Source organism: Panulirus ornatus, chromosome 13 (assembly GCF_036320965.1).
Source record: "Panulirus ornatus isolate Po-2019 chromosome 13, ASM3632096v1, whole genome shotgun sequence".
In the NCBI taxonomy this organism is placed as follows: domain Eukaryota; kingdom Metazoa; phylum Arthropoda; class Malacostraca; order Decapoda; family Palinuridae; genus Panulirus; species Panulirus ornatus.
The window spans coordinates 29557588-29574581 of record NC_092236.1 but is presented as its reverse complement, the minus strand read 5'-3'; positions in this window follow the sequence as shown (position 1 = coordinate 29574581).

Here is a 16994-nt window from a genome sequence, read left to right as displayed (position 1 = left end):
TCAAACGAGGCACTAGCCTCCGGCTATTCCCCGAGGCCTGCAAAACAGCAACAACCAACAATGATTCCCAAACCCCAAACAAATCACCAGAGACCCCATGAATACAGACCCATCAGCCTACTTGAGTCCCACTGGGAAACTTTTGAAAGATCATAAACACAGACTTTAGACAACCCCCTCACAAACAACAACCTACTCTCACACTAAACAGTTTGGCTTTCACACCAACATCGCTCCACACAAGATGGACTAACATCATTAAAACTACATAAGAAACAACACGCGGACACGCAAAAATGACCGCACTAAATCACAAGATATTGAAAAAAAGCCTTGAGCACCGTGTGGCACGATGATGAGTATAAACAAAGCACAACCCAATTCCAACTCCCACGCCCCACCATTAAGCTTCTCTCTAACTATCTTAGCAACAGAACCCGAATCAAATACAGAAACACTTACTCAAACTACTTCTTCCTTAATGCCGGTGTACCCCAAGGCTCCGTGCTGGCCCCCACTCTCTCCACACTCTACACAAATGATCTTCCCAATCCGATACACCCGGACTCCATCATTCTCCAATATGCAGATGATGTCACACAGCTAATCAGAGCCAGAATCCTTACACACTTAATCAATAGAGCCCAACAGAAAATTGACCACGTTTCGCTCTGGGAGTTAAAATGGAGGATTAAAACAAATCCTGCAAAATCCAACATATCCTACTTTAATGTACGTCAGAGATACAACATAACTAATATCTATCTACACTCCCGTGTACACCGACAGGTACCCATTCCCATCTCAAACACCAACATTGTTCTGGGCCTAAACTATGATGAATACCTGAGAATGAGCCAACATATACAGTCTAGTTTTAGAGTGGCTATTGGGAGAGCGGAGCTCGCAAAATTGTATATATTCAGAGAGGCGCAATTCAAAACCAAATTGCACCTTTACAAACATCATGATACACAACCTCTTATCACATACGCCCCTTCAGCTCTCGAACTCGGAGCCAAATCCAACATCCGTGCACTCCACATCACTCAGAACAAAGCTCTACGTTGGGTTTTTAACATCAAATGGCACGAGTTCATCAGGAACACAGAACTTCACGAGAGAGCACGAATCCCTCCTCTAAACATCTACTGGAGGAAACTGAAAGACAAGTAGAGCGATTTCAAATACATCATACTCACTGGATTGATAACTTCAACAATCTCCTTGGAATACACCACCCAGGTAACATGTTCTGTATACAACCTGGACAACATCCAGTGCCAATATATCAAAAAACTAAAAACCTCTATAGATCTTACTGCTAAGTCTGTGCAGGGAACGCCTTGGTAAAATCAGTGTCCATCAGTCAGAGATATGATCCATCTCCTCATATCAAAAAGAAAAAAAGAATATAGAAATATAAAAAACTAAAAGAAATAGAAATAGATAAAACGAGGGAAAAAAAAAGGATTATAAATAAATCAATAAAACCTTGGCCTCCGCTCTTATTAGCATATTTTTTCCAATGCCAGCTGGGTTAAGCCCTGGCCCTTTTCCTCCCACTAAAATTCACTTCCTCTAACAATTTCTTGCTCTTTCCCCCTCTCTCCTTTCCCGCCCCTCCTCGGAAGGGACTTTTCTATCATCATCCATTCCATTCCAAACCATGGAAAGTTCGGTCGGACCAGGATGTGGAACGGGAGCTGTGGTTTCGGGCATTATTACATAACAACTACAGACTGAGTGTAAACGAATGGGGCCTTTGTTGTCTTTTCCTAGCGCTACCTCGCACATATGAAGAGGGAGGGGGATGTTATTCCATGTGTGGAGAGGTGGCGATGGGAATAAATAAAGGCAGACAGTATGAATTATGTACATGTGTATATATGTATATGTCTCTGTGGGTATATATATGTGTACATTGAGATGGATAGATATGTATATTTGCGTGTGTGGAAGTGTATGTATATACATGTGTATGTGGGTGGGTTGGGCCTTTTTTTTTCGTCTGTTTCCTTGCGCTACCTCGCAAACGCGGGAGACAGCGACAAAGCAAAATAATTATAATAATAATATATATATATATTTGTTTATATATATATATATATATATATATATATATATATATATATATATATATATATATATATATATATATATATATATATATATATATATATATATATATATATATATATATATATATATATATATATATATATATATATATAAAGAGAGAGAGAGAGAGAGAGAGAGAGAGAGAGGAGAGAGAGAGACACTTTTGGATGTTAATGTGCTGAGAGGTGCAACTGGAGGGATGTCTGATCATTATCTTGTGGAGGCAAAGGTGAAGATTTGTCGGGGTTTTCAGAAAAGCATAGTGAATGTTGGGGTGAAGAGGGTGGTGAGAGTAAGTGAGCTTGGGAAGGAGACTTGTGTAAGGAAGTACCAGGAGAGACTGAGTACAGAATGGAAAAAGGTGAGAACAATGGAAGTAAGGGGAGTGGGGGAGGAATGGGATGTATTTAGGGAATCAGTGAAGGAGTGCGCAAAAGATGCTTGTGGCATGAGAAGCGTGGGAGGTGGGTTGATGTGAGTGATGGGATGAAGAAGTAAGATTATTAGTGAAAGAGAAGAGAGAGGCATTTGGACAATTTTTGCAGGGAAAAAATGCAATTGAGTGGGAGATGTATAAAAGAAAGAGAAAGGAGGTCAAGTGAAAGGTGCAAGAGGTGAAAAAGAGGGCAAATGAGAGATGGGATGAGAGAGTATCATTAAATTATAGGGAGAATAAAAAGATGTTCTGGAAGGAGGTAAATAAAGTGCGTAAGACAAGGGAGCAAATGGGAACTTCAGTGAAGGGCGCTAATGGGGAGGTGATAACAAGTAGTGGTGATGTGAGAAGATGGAGTGAGTATTTTGAAGGTTTGTTGAATGTGTTTGATGATAGAGTGGCATATATAGGCTGTTTTGGTCGAGATGATGTGCAAAGTGAGAAGGTTAGGGAAAATGATTTGGTAACCAGAGAAGAGGTAGTAAAAGCTTTGCGGAAGATGAAAGCCTGCTAGGCAGCAGGTTTGGATGGTATTGCAGTGGAATCTATTAAAAAAGGGGGTGACTGTATTGTTGACTAATTGGTAAGGTTATTTAATGTATGTATGACTCATGGTGAGGTGCCTGAGGATTGGCGGAATGCGTGCATAGTGCCATTGTACAAAGGCAAAGGGGATAAGTGTGAGTGCTCAGATTGCAGAGGTATAAGTTTGTTGAGTATTCCTGGTAAATTATATGGTAGGGTATTGATTGAGAGGGTGAAGGCATGTACAGAGCATCAGATTGGGGAAGAGCAGTGTGGTTTCAGAAGTGGTAGGGGATGTGTGGATCAGGTGTTTGCTTTGAAAAATGTATGTGAGAAATACTTAGAAAAGCAAATGGATTTGTATGTAGCATTTATGGATCTGGAGAAAGTATATGATAGAGTTGATAGAGATACTCTGTGGAAGGTATTAAGAATATATGGTGTGTGAGGCAAGTTGCTAGAAGCAGTGAAAAGTTTTTATCGAGGATGTAAGGCATGTGTACGTGTAGGAAGAGAGGAAAGTGATTGGTTCTCAGTGAATGTAGGTTTGCGGCAGGGGTGTGTGATGTCTCGATGGTTGTTTAATTTGTTTATGGATGGGGTTGTTAGGGAGGTGAATGCAAGAGATTTGGAAAGAGGGGCAAGTATGAAGTCTGTTGGGGATGAGAGAGCTTGGGAAGTGAGTCAGTTGTTGTTCGCTGATGATACAGCGCTGGTGGCTGATTCATGTGAGAAACTGCAGAAGCTGGTGACTGAGTTTGGTAAAGTGTGTGAAAGAAGAAAGTTAAGAGTAAACGTGAATAAGAGCAAGGTTATTAGGTACAGTAGGGTTGAGGGTCAAGTCAAGTGGGAGGTAAGTTTAAATGGAGAAAAACTGGAGGAAGTGAAGTGTTTTAGATATATGGGAGTGGATCTGGCAGCGAATGGAACCATGGAAGCGGAAGTGAATCATAGGGTGGGGGAGGGGGCGAAAATCCTGGGAGTCTTGAATAATGTGTGGAAGTCAAGAACATTATCTCTGAAAGCAAAAATGGGTATGTTTGAATGAATAGTAGTTCCAACAATGTTGTATGGTTGCGAGGCGTGGGCTATGGATAGAGTTGTGCGCAGGAGGGCGGATTTGCTGGAAATGAGACGTTTGAGGACAATGTGTGGTGAGGTGGTTTGATCAAGTCAGTAATGTAAGGGTAAGAGAGATGCGTGGAAATGAAAAGAGCTTGGTTGAGAGAGCAGAAAAGGGTTTTTTGAAATTGTTTGGGCACATGGAGAGAATGAGTGAGGAAAGATTGACCAAGAGGATATATGTGTCGGAGGTGGAGGGAACGAGAAGTGGGACACCAAATTGGAGGTGGAAAGATGGAGTGGAAAAGATTTTGAGTGATCGGGGCCTGAACATGCAGGAGGGTGAAAGGCGTGCAAGGAATAGAGTGAATTGGATCGATGTGGTATACCGGGTTGACGTGCTGTCAGTGGATTGAATCAGGGCATGTGAGGTGTCTGGGGTAAACCATGGTAAGTTGTGTGGGGCCTGGATGTGGAAAGGGAGCTGTGGTTTCGGGCATTATTGCATGACAGCTAGAGACTGAGTGTGAAAGAATGGGGCCTTTGTTGTATTTTCCTAGCGCTACCTCGCACACATGAGGGGGGAGGGGGATGGTATTCCATGTGTGGCGAGGTGGCGATGGGAATTAAGAAAGGCAGACAGTGTGAACTGTGTGCATGGGTATATATGTATGTGTCTGTGTGTGTATATATACGTGTACATTAAGATGTATAGGTACGTATATTTTCGCGTGTGGACGTGTATTTATATACATGTGTATTGGGGTGGGTTGGGCCATTTCTTTCGTCTGTTCCCTTGCGCTACCTCGCAAACGCGGGAGACAGCGACAAAGCAAAATAAATATAAGATATATATATATATATATATATATGCATATATGTATATATATATATATATATATATATATATATATATATATATATATATATATATATATATATATATATATATATATATATATATATATATATATATATATATATATATATATATATATATATATATATATATATATATATATCGAGGATGTAAGGCATGTGTACGTGTAGGAAGAGAGGAAAGTGATTGGTTCTCAGTGAATGTAGGTTTGCGGCAGGGGTGTGTGATGTCTCCATGGTTGTTTAATTTGTTTATGGATGGGGTTGTTAGGGAGGTAAATGCAAGAGTCTTGGAAAGAGGGGCAAGTATGAAGTCTGTTGGGGATGAGAGAGCTTGGGAAGTGAGTCAGTTGTTGTTCGCTGATGATACAGCGCTGGTGGCGGATTCATGTGAGAAACTGCAGAAGCTGGTGACGGAGTTTGGTAAAGTGTGTGGAAGAAGAAAGTTAAGAGTAAATGTGAATAAGAGCAAGGTTATTAGGTACAGTAGGGTTGAGGGTCAAGTCAATTGGGAGGTGAGTTTGAATGGAGAAAAACTGGAGGAAGTGAAGTGTTTTAGATATCTGGGAGTGGATCTGTCAGCGGATGGAACCATGGAAGCGGAAGTGGATCATAGGGTGGGGGAGGGGGCGAAAATTTTGGGAGCCTTGAAAAATGTGTGGAAGTCGAGAACATTATCTCGGAAAGCAAAAATGGGTATGTTTGAAGGAATAGTGGTTCCAACAATGTTGTATGGTTGCGAGGCGTGGGCTATGGATAGAGTTGTGCGCAGGAGGATGGATGTGCTGGAAATGAGATGTTTGAGGACAATGTGTGGTGTGAGGTGGTTTGATCGAGTAAGTAACGTAAGGGTAAGAGAGATGTGTGGAAATAAAAAGAGCGTGGTTGAGAGAGCAGAAGAGGGTGTTTTGAAATGGTTTGGGCACATGGAGAGAATGAGTGAGGAAAGATTGACCAAGTGGATATATGTGTCGGAGGTGGAGGGAACGAGGAGAAGAGGGAGACCAAATTGGAGGTGGAAAGATGGAGTGAAAAGGATTTTGTGTGATCGGGGCCTGAACATGCAGGAGGGTGAAAGGAGGGCAAGGAATAGAGTGAATTGGAGCGATGTGGTATACAGGGGTTGACGTGCTGTCAGTGGATTGAATCAAGGCATGTGAAGCGTCCGGGGTAAACCATGGAAAGCTGTGTAGGTATGTATATTTGCGTGTGTGGACATGTGTATGTACATGTGTATTGGGGGGGTTGGGCCATTTCTTTCGTCTGTTTCCTTGCGCTACCTCGCAACCGCGGGAGACAGCGATGAGGTATAAAAAAAAAAAAAAAAATATATATATATATATATATATATATATATATATATATATATATATATATATATATATATATATATATATATATATATATATATATATATATATATATATATATATATATATATATATATATATATATATATATATATATATATATATATATATATATATATATATATATATATATATATTCCTATGAGTCCACGGGAAAAATGAAACACGAAAAGTTCCCAAGTGCACTTTCGTGTGATAATCACATCATCAGGGGAGACACAAGAGAGAAATATAACAGTCAGTTGATATACATCGAAGAGACGAAGCTGGGACGATATTTGGTAAACATGTGATTGTTCAAAACATACAACGAGCGTTCATAAACTTATCATTTTACAAATCTCTTCAACAATAAAGTTATCTAATTTGTATACACCATCACTAATATTAAGAATATAATTCTTTTTGTATTTAATGATGGAAGTTTAAATGATATTTCTCTTGGTAATAGAGTTAGAGTTAATAACTGAGAAGGCGTTATTCCATTCAATACAATGATCATACTTTTTAACATAATTAAACAAGGCATTTGATTCTTGTCCCGTTTCAAAGTCTAATTTCATTGAACTGATATAATTGTGTATGAAAGACTTTGTATTTCAATTTAATGGAGACTATTATGCTCAAAAATTTCGTATGGCAATGGGTAACCCTCTTTCACCCGTACTAAGTAATCTTTGTATGGAATTTTTTTAAACAAAATTACTAAAGGATATCTTACCGTCTAATGCAATTTGGTTTAGGTATGTAGATGATGTTCTTTGTGTTTGGCCAACAAATGAAAATCTACAAGTATTTCTCTCCTTACTTAACAATTTAGTACCTTCCATCAAATTTACTGTAGAAAATGAAAGTAATGGTATGTTACCATTTTTAGATTGCATGATCCATAGACAAGGAAACAAGTTTAAGTTTAGCATATACAGACAACCCACCAATGTATGCTCATATATCCATTATTACTCATCTCACCATGACAGAGTTAAATTATCATCATTTCAATCTATGTTCCTTACGCATTTTTGCAGTCCAGAGTTTATTGATGATGAGTGTGAGAAGATATATTCTATTGGATCTAAGTTAAAGTACCCTAAATACTTCATTGATAAATCCCTTAATTTAGCAAAGAAATCATTTTATAGAGTTGAGCCCAAACCTCCTATTGACACCAAGAACCTTTTAGTTGTCCCCTTTAATAATAATTTCACTTTGCTTCCCATGTTGCTTAAATCCTTTAATGTAAATGTTGCCTCTAGCAACGAATATCTTAATCAGGAATTCACCAGATATTCTCTTGGTTGCATCTATAAAGTACCTTGTGGAAGCTGTGATAAATTTTATGTTCGTCAGACTAGTAAGGATCTTTCTGTTAGACTTAAGCAACATAAATATAGTATAAGAATGGGACAAGAATCAAATGCCTTGTTTAATCATGTTAAAAACTATGATCATTGTATTGACTGCAGTAACGCCTTCTCAGTTATTAACTCTAACGCTATTACCAACATGAATATCATTGAATCTTCTATCATTAAATACACAAAGAATTATAATCTTAATAATATTAGTGATGGTCTATATAAATTAGATAACTTTATTGTTGAAAAGATGTGTAAAATGATAAGTTTATGAACGCTCGTTGCATGTTTTGGACAATCACATGTTTGCCACATGGCGTCCTAGCTTCGTCTCATCGATGTGTATCAACTGACTGTTATATTTCTCTCTTGTGTCTCCCCTGATGATGTGATTACTACACGAAAGTGCACTTGGAAACTTTTCGTGTTTCATTTTCCCCGTGGACTCATAGGAATATCTTGATCACGCGCAAAATTGTGATCCTTTCCAAATATATATATATATATATATATATATATATATATATATATATATATATATATATATATATATATATATATATATAAATTTTAGGGAGAATAAAAAGATGTTTTAGAAGGAGGTAAATAAAGTGTGTAAGACAGGAGAACAAATGGGTAGATCGGAGAAAGGGGTTAATGGGGAGGTAATAACAAGTAATGTTCCTCTGAGAAGGATATGGAGTGAGCATTTTGAAAGTTTGCTACATGTGTTACATGATAGAGTGGTAGATATAGGGTGTTTTGGTCGAGGTGGTGTGCAAAGTAAGAGGGTTAGGGAGAATAATTTGGTAAACAGAGAAGAGATAGTGAAAGCTTTGCGCAAGATGAAAGCCGGCAATACGGCGGGTTTGGATTTCATTACAGTGTAATCTATTAAAAGAGTAGGTGATTCCGTTCTTGAATGGTTGGTGAGGATACATAATGTAAGTATGACTAATGGAGAGGTGCCTGAGGATTGGCGGAATGCATATATAGTACCATTGTACAAATGCAAAGGGGATAAAGGTGAGTGCTCAAATTACAGAGGTATAAGTTTCTTGAATATTCCTGGGAAATCATATGGGAGGGTATTGACTGAGAGGGTGAAGGCATGTACAGAGCATCAGACTGGGGAAGAGCAGTGTGGTTTCAGAAGTGGTTGAGGATGTGTGGATTAGGTGTTTGCTTTGAAGAATGTATGTGAGAAATACTTAGAAAAGCAAATGGATTTGTATGTAGCATTTATGTATCTGGAGAAGGCATATGATAGAGTTGATAGAGATGCTCTGTGGAAGGCATTAATAACATGTGGTGTGGGAGGAAAGTTGTCAGAAGCAGTGAAAAGTTTCTATCGAAGATGTAAGGCATGTGAACTAGTAGGAAGAGAGGAAAGTGACTGATTCTCAGTGAATGTCGGTATGCGGCAGGGGTGCGTGATGTCTACATGGTTGTTTAATTTGTTTATGAATGGGATTCTTTGGGAGGTGAATGCAAGAGGTTTGGAGAGAGGGGTAAGTATGCAGTCTGTCGTGAAGGGAGAGAGCTGAGAGTAAATGTGAATAAGAGCAATTTCATTACTTACAGTAGGGTTGAGGGACAAGTCAATTGGGAGGTAAGTCTGAATTGAGAAAAAAGTTAGGAAGTGAAGTGTTTTAGATATCTGGGAGTGGATTTGGAAGCGGATCGATCCTTGGAAGCGGAAGTGCGTCACAGGGTGGGAAAGGGGCGAAAGTTCTGGGAGCGTTGAAAATGTGTGGAAGGCGAGAACATTATCTCGGAAAGCAAAAATGGGTATGTTTGAAGGAATACTGGTTCCAAAAATGTTATATGGTTCTGAGGCGTGGGATATAGATAGAGTTGTGCGGAGGAGGGTGGATGTGTTGGAAATGAGATGTTTGATGACAATATGTGGTGTGAGGTGGTATGATCGAGTAAGTAATGAAAGGGTAAGAGAGATGTGTGGTAATAGAAAAAGTTTGGTGGAAAGAGCAGAAGAGGGTATTTTGAAATGGTTTGATCACACAGAGAGAATGAGTGAGGAAAGATTGACAAAGGGGATGTATGTTCCAGAGGTGGATGGTACGAGGTGAATGGAAGACCAAATTGGAGGTGGAAAGATGGAGTAAAAAAGGTTTTGATCGATCGGGGACTGAACATGCAGGAGAGTGAAAAGTGTGCAATGAATAGAGTGAATTGGAGGGATGTGGTGTTCTGGGGTCGACCTGCTATCAATACATTGATCTAGGGCACGTGAAGCGTCTGGGGTAAACCATGGAAAGTTTTGTGGGGCATTATCCATGACAGCTAGAGACTGAGTGTGAACGAGTGTGGCCTTTGTTGTCTTTTCCTAGCACTACCTCGCGCAAATGCGAGAAAGGGGGTTGTCATCTCATGTGTGGCGGGGTGGCGGCGAATATGAACAAAGGCAGAAAGTATGAATTAAGTACATGTGTATATATGTATATGTCTTTGTATGTAAATATATGTAAATGTTGAAATGTGTAGGTATGTATATGTGCGTGTGTGGACGTGTTGTATATACATCTGTATGTGGGTGGGTTGGGTCATTCTTTCGTCTGTTTCCCTGCGCTACCTCGTTAACGCGGGAGACCGACGAAGTATAAACATCTATGTATCTATCTATGTATCTATGGTGAGATGAAGAGGTAGGATTATTAGTGAAAGAGAAGAGAGAGGCATTCCTACGATTGTTGCAGAGAAATAATGCAAATGACTGGGAGATGTATAAAAGAAACAGGCAGTAGGTCAAGAGAAAGGTGCCGGAGGTGAAAAAGAGGTCATATGAGAGTTTGTGTGAGAAAGAATCATTGAATTCTAAGGAGAATAAAAAGATGTTTTGGAAGGAGGGAAATAAATCGCGTAAGACAGAGGAAACAAATGGGAACATCAGTGAAGGGGGCAAATGGGAAGATGACAACAAGTATCGGTGATGTGAGAACAAGATCGAGTGAGTATTTTGAAGGTTTGTTGATTGTGTTTGATGATAGAGTAGCATATATAGGGTGTTTTGGTCGAGGGGGTTTGCAAAGTGAGAGGGTTAGGAAGAATGATTTGGTAAACTGAGAGGAGGAAGTAAAAGCTTTGCGGAAGAAGAAACCGGCAAGGCAGCGGGTTTCGATGGCATTTCAGTGGAATTTATTAAAAGATGGGGTCAGTGTATTGTTGACTGGTTGATAAGGTTATTTAACGTATGTATGACTCATGGTGCGGTGCCTGAGGATTGGCGGAATACTTGGATAGTGCCATTGTGTAAAGGCAAAGGGGATAAGAGTGAGTGCTCAAATTACAGAGGCATAAGTTTGTTGAGTACTCATGGGAAATTATCTGGGAGGGTATTGATTGAGACGGTGAAGGCATGTACAGAGCATCAGATTGGGGAAGAGCTGTGTGGTTTCAGAAGTGGTAGAGTATGTGTGGATCAGGTGTTTGCTTTGAAGAATGTATGTGAGAAATAATTAGAAAAGCAAATGGATTTGTGAGTAGCATTTATGGATCTGGAGAAGACACATGATAGAGTTGATAGATATGCTATGTAGAAGGTATTCAAAATATATGGTGTGAGACGTAAGTTGCTAGAAGCAGTGAAAAGTTTTTATCAAGGATGTAAGGCATGTGTACGAGTAGGAAGAGAGGAAAGTGATTGGTTCTCAGTGAATGTAGGTTTGCGGCAAGGGTGCTTGATGCCTCCATGATTGTTAAATTTGTTATTGATGGGATTGTTAGAGAGGTGAATGCAAGAGTTTTGCAAAGAGGGGCAAGTATGCAGTCTGTTGTGAATGAGAGAGCTTGGGAAGTGAGTCAGTTGTTGTTCGCTGATGATACAGCGCTAGTGGCTGATTCATGTGCGAAACTGCAGAAGGTGGTGACTGAGTTTGGTAAAGTGTGTGAAAGAAGAAAGCTGAGAGTAAATGTGAATAAAGGCAAGGTTATTGGGTACAGTAGGGTTGTGGGACAAGTCGTTTGGGAGGTAAGTTTGAATGGAGAAAAACTGGAGGGAGTGAAGTGTTTTAGATATCTGGGAGGGGATTTGGCAGCGGAGGGAACCATGAAAGCGGAAGTGAATCATAATGTGGGGGAGGGGCCGAAATTTCTTGGAGTTTGAAAAATGTGTAGAAGTCGAGAACATTATCTTGGAAATCGAAAATGGATATGTTTGAAGGAATACTGGTTCCGACAATGTTATATGGTTGCGAGGCGTGGACTATAGATAGAGTTTTGGGGAGGAGGGTGGATATGCTGGAAATGAGATGTTTAAGGACAATATGTGGTGTGAGGTGGTTTGACTGAGTAAGTAATGAAAGGGTAAGAGAGATGTGTGGTAATGGAGAGAGTGTTGTTGAGAGACCAGCAGAGGGTGTTTTGAAATGGTTTAGTCAAATGGAGAGAATGAGTGAGGAAAAATTGACAAAGAGGATATATGTGTCAGAGGTGGGGGGAACGAGGAGAAGTGGGAGACCAGATTGGAAGTGGAAAGATGGAGTGAAAAAGACTTTGAGTGATCGGGGCCTGAACATACAAGAGGCTGAAAGGCGGGCAAGGAATAGAGTGAATTAGAACGACGCGGTATACCGGGGTCGACGTGCTATCAATGGATTGAATCTGTGCATGTGAAGCGTCTGGGGTAAAACATGGAAAGTTCAGTGTGGCCTGGATGTGGAAAGGAAGTTGTGGTTTCGCTGCATTATATATGACAACTAGAGACTGACTGTGAACGAATGGGGCCTTTGTTGCCTTTTCCTAGCGCTACCTCGCGCACATGCAAGGGGAGGGGATATCATTTCATGTGTGGCGGTGTGGCGACGGGAAGGAATAAGGGCAGACAGTATAAATTATGTACATGTGTGGATATGTATATATGTGAGTGTGTATATATATATGTACGTTGAGAGTATAGGTATGTATATGTGCGTGTGTGGAAGTGTTTGTATATACATGGGTATGTAGGTGGGTTGCGCCATTTCATCGTCTGTTTACTTGTTCTACCTCGTTAATGCGGGAGACAGCGACAAACTATAATAAATAAATTATATACATATATATATATATATATATATATATATATATATATATATATAAATATATATATATATATATATATATATATATATATATATATATATATATATATATACATATATATATATATATATATATATATATATATATATATATATATATATATATATATATATATATATATATATATATATATATATATATATATATATATATATATATATATATATATATATATATATATATATATATATATATATATATATATATATATATATATATATATATATTATCTCTGGGGATAGGGGAGAAGGAATACTTCCCACTTATTCCCTGCGTGTCGTAGAAGGCGACTAAAAGGGAAGGGAGCAGGGGGCTGGAAATCCTCCCCTCTCGTTTTTTTTTTTTTTTTTCCAAAAGAAGGAACAGAGAAGAGGGCCAGGTGAGGATATTCCCTCAGAGGCCCGGTCCTCTGTTCTTGACGCTACCTCGCTATCGCGGGAAATGGCGAATAGTATGAAAAAGAAAAAAAAAAAAAAAATATATATATATATATATATATATATATATATATATATATATATATATATATATATATATATATATATATACATATATATATATATATATATATATATATATATATATATATATATATATACATATATATATATATATATATATATATATATATATATATATATATATATATATATATATATATATGTATATATATATATATATATATATATATATATATATATATATATATATATATATATATATTTTTTTTTTTTTTTTATTTTTATTATACTTTGTCGCTGTCTCCCGCGTTTGCGAGGTAGCGCAAGGAAACAGACGAAAGAAATGGCCCAACCCCCACCATACACATGTATATACATACGTCCACACACGCAAATATACATACCGACACAACTTTCCATGGTTTACCCCAGACGCTTCACATGCCTTGATTCAATCCACTGACAGCACGTCAACCCCGGTATACCACATCGCCCCAATTCACTCTATTCCTTGCCCTCCTTTCACCCTCCTGCATGTTCAGGCCCCGATCACACAAAATCTTTTTCACTCCATCTTTCCACCTCCAATTTGGTCTCCCTCTTCTCCTCGTTCCCTCCACCTCCGACACATATATCCTCTTGGTCAATCTTTCCTCACTCATTCTCTCCATGTGCCCAAACCACTTCAAAACACCCTCTTCTGCTCTCTCAATCACGCTCTTTTTATTTCCACACATCTCTCTTACCCTTACGTTACTCACTCGATCAAACCACCTCACACCACACATTGTCCTCAAAAATCTCATTTCCAGCACATCCATCCTCCTGCGCACAACTCTATCCATAGCCAACGCCTCGCAACCATACAACATTGTTGGAACCACTATTCCTTCAAACATACCCATTTTTGCTTTCCGAGATAATGTTCTCGACTTCCACACATTCTTCAAGGCCCCCAGAATTTTCGCCCCCTCCCCCACTTACGCTTCCATGGTTCCATCCGCTGCCAGATCCACTCCCATATATCTAAAACACTTCACTTCCTCCAGTTTTTCTCCATTCAAACTCACCTCCCAATATACTTCACCCTCAACCCTACTGTACCTAATAACCTTGCTCTTATTCACATTTACTCTTAACTTTCTTCTTCCACACACTTTACCAAACTCAGTCACCAGCTTCTGCAGTTTCTCACATGAATCAGCCACCAGCGCTGTATCATCAGCGAACAACAACTGTCTCACTTCCCAAGCTCTCTCATCCCCAAGAGACTTCATACTTGCCCATCTTTCCAAAACTCTTGCATTTACCTCCCTAACAACCCCATCCATAAACAAATTAAACAACCATGGAGACATCACACACCCCTGCCGCAAAACAACATTCACTGAGAACCAATCACTTTCCTCTCTTCCTACACGTACACATGCCTTACATCCTCGATAAAAACTTTTCACTGCTTCTAACAACTTTCCTCCCACACCATATATTCTTAATACCTTCCACAGAGCATCTCTATCAGCTCTATCATATGCCTTCTCCAGATTCATAAATGCTACATACAAATCCATTTGCTTTTCTAATTATTTCTCACATACATTCTTCAAAGCAAACACCTGATCCACACATCCTCTACCACTTCTGAAACCACACTGCTCTTCCCCAATCTGATGCTCTGTACATGCCTTCACCCTCTCAATCAATACCCTCCCATATGATTTACCAGGAATACTCAACAAACTTATACCTCTGTAATTTGAGCACTCACTCTTATCCCCTTTGCCTTTGTACAATGGCACTATGCACGCATTCCGCCAATCCTCAGGCACCTCACCATGAGTCATACATACATTAAATAACCTTACCAACCAGTCAACAATACAGTCACCCCCTTTTTTAATAAATTCCACTGCAATACCATCCAAACCTGCTGCCTTGCCGGCTTTCATCTTCCGCAAAGCTTTCACTACCTCTTCTCTGTTTACCAAATCATTTTCCCTAACCCTCTCACTTTGCATACCACCTCGACCAAAACACCCTATATCTGCCACTCTATCATCAAACACATTCAGCAAACCTTCAAAATGTATATACATATATATATATATATATATATATATATATATATATATATATATATATATATATATATATATATATATATATATATATATATGTAAATATATATACATATATATCTAAAGCAGATAAGGCTAGCACTGTTGTGATATTAAACAAAAGTAACAATTTATCTAAAATAAATAATCTAAATGATAACACAACATATTCTAAACTTAGTAAAAATCCCTTAGAAGCAGTTAATTCTCACTTCAATAAAGAAATGAAGTTGTTGTTGAAAGGCAACATTTCTCTTATCAAAAATTTGTCATATTTCTCCCCTTCATTGCCATATATGTATGGACTTATCAAAACACATAAACAAAATTTTCCAGCAAGACCTATAGTGAGTTCAGTAGGCTCCATCACATATAAATTAGCAAAATGGTTAGGCTTCTTATTAAGCCCTTTAGTGAGTAAGGTATTAAATTCTAATATCATGAAAATGTAGATTTAGTCAACAAGCTAAACAATATCAATATCAATTTTGATTTCAAACTAGTTAGCTTTCATGTTTCCTCACTTTTCACTAAAGTTCCAGTTGCGACCTTTTAGAATATTTATTTCATGTCTTGGATGATATTCATTTACCTGTTTCAAAGTCTAATTTCATTGAACTGATAAAATTGTGGATAAAAGACTGTATTTCAATTCAATGGAGATTATTATGATCAAAAATTTGGTATGGCAATGGGTAACCCTCTTTCACCTGTACTAAGTAATCTTTATATGAAATTTTTTTAAACAAAATTACTAAAGGATATCTTACCTTCTAATGCAATTTGGTTTAGGTATGTAGATGATGTTCTTTGTGTTTGGCCAACAAATGAAAATTTACAAATATTTCTCCCCTTACTTGACAATTTAGTACCTTCCATCAAATTTAATGTAGAAAATGAAAATCATGGTATGTTACCATTTTTAGATTGCATGATCCATAGCCAAGGAAACAAGTTTAAGTTTAGCATATACAGAAAACCCATCAATGTATGCTCATATATCCATTATTACTCATCTCAACATGACAGAGTTAAATTATCATCATTTCAATCTATGTTATTTAGGGCATTACGTATTTGCAGTCAAGAGTTTATTGATGATGAGTTTGAGAAGATATATTCTATTGGATCTAAGTTAAAGTACCCTAAATACTTCATTGATAAATCCCTTAATTTAGCAAAGAAATCATTTTATAGAGTTGAGCCCAAACCTCCCATCTACACCAAGAACCTTTTAGTTGTCCCCTTTAATAATAATTTCACTTTGCTTCCCATGTTGCTTAAATCCTTTAATGTAAATGTTGCCTCTAGCAACAACAATACTATAAAGAATATCTTAATCAGGAATTCACCAGATATTCTCTTGGTTGCATCTATAAAGTACCTTGTGGAAGCAGTGATAAATTTTATGTTGGTCAGACTAGTGAGGATGTATCATCAACGAACAACAACTGACTCACTTCCCAAGCTCTCTCATCCCCAACAGACTTCATACTTGCCCCTCTTTCCAAAACTCTTGCATTCACCTCCCTAACAACCCCATCCAAAAACAAATTAAACAACCA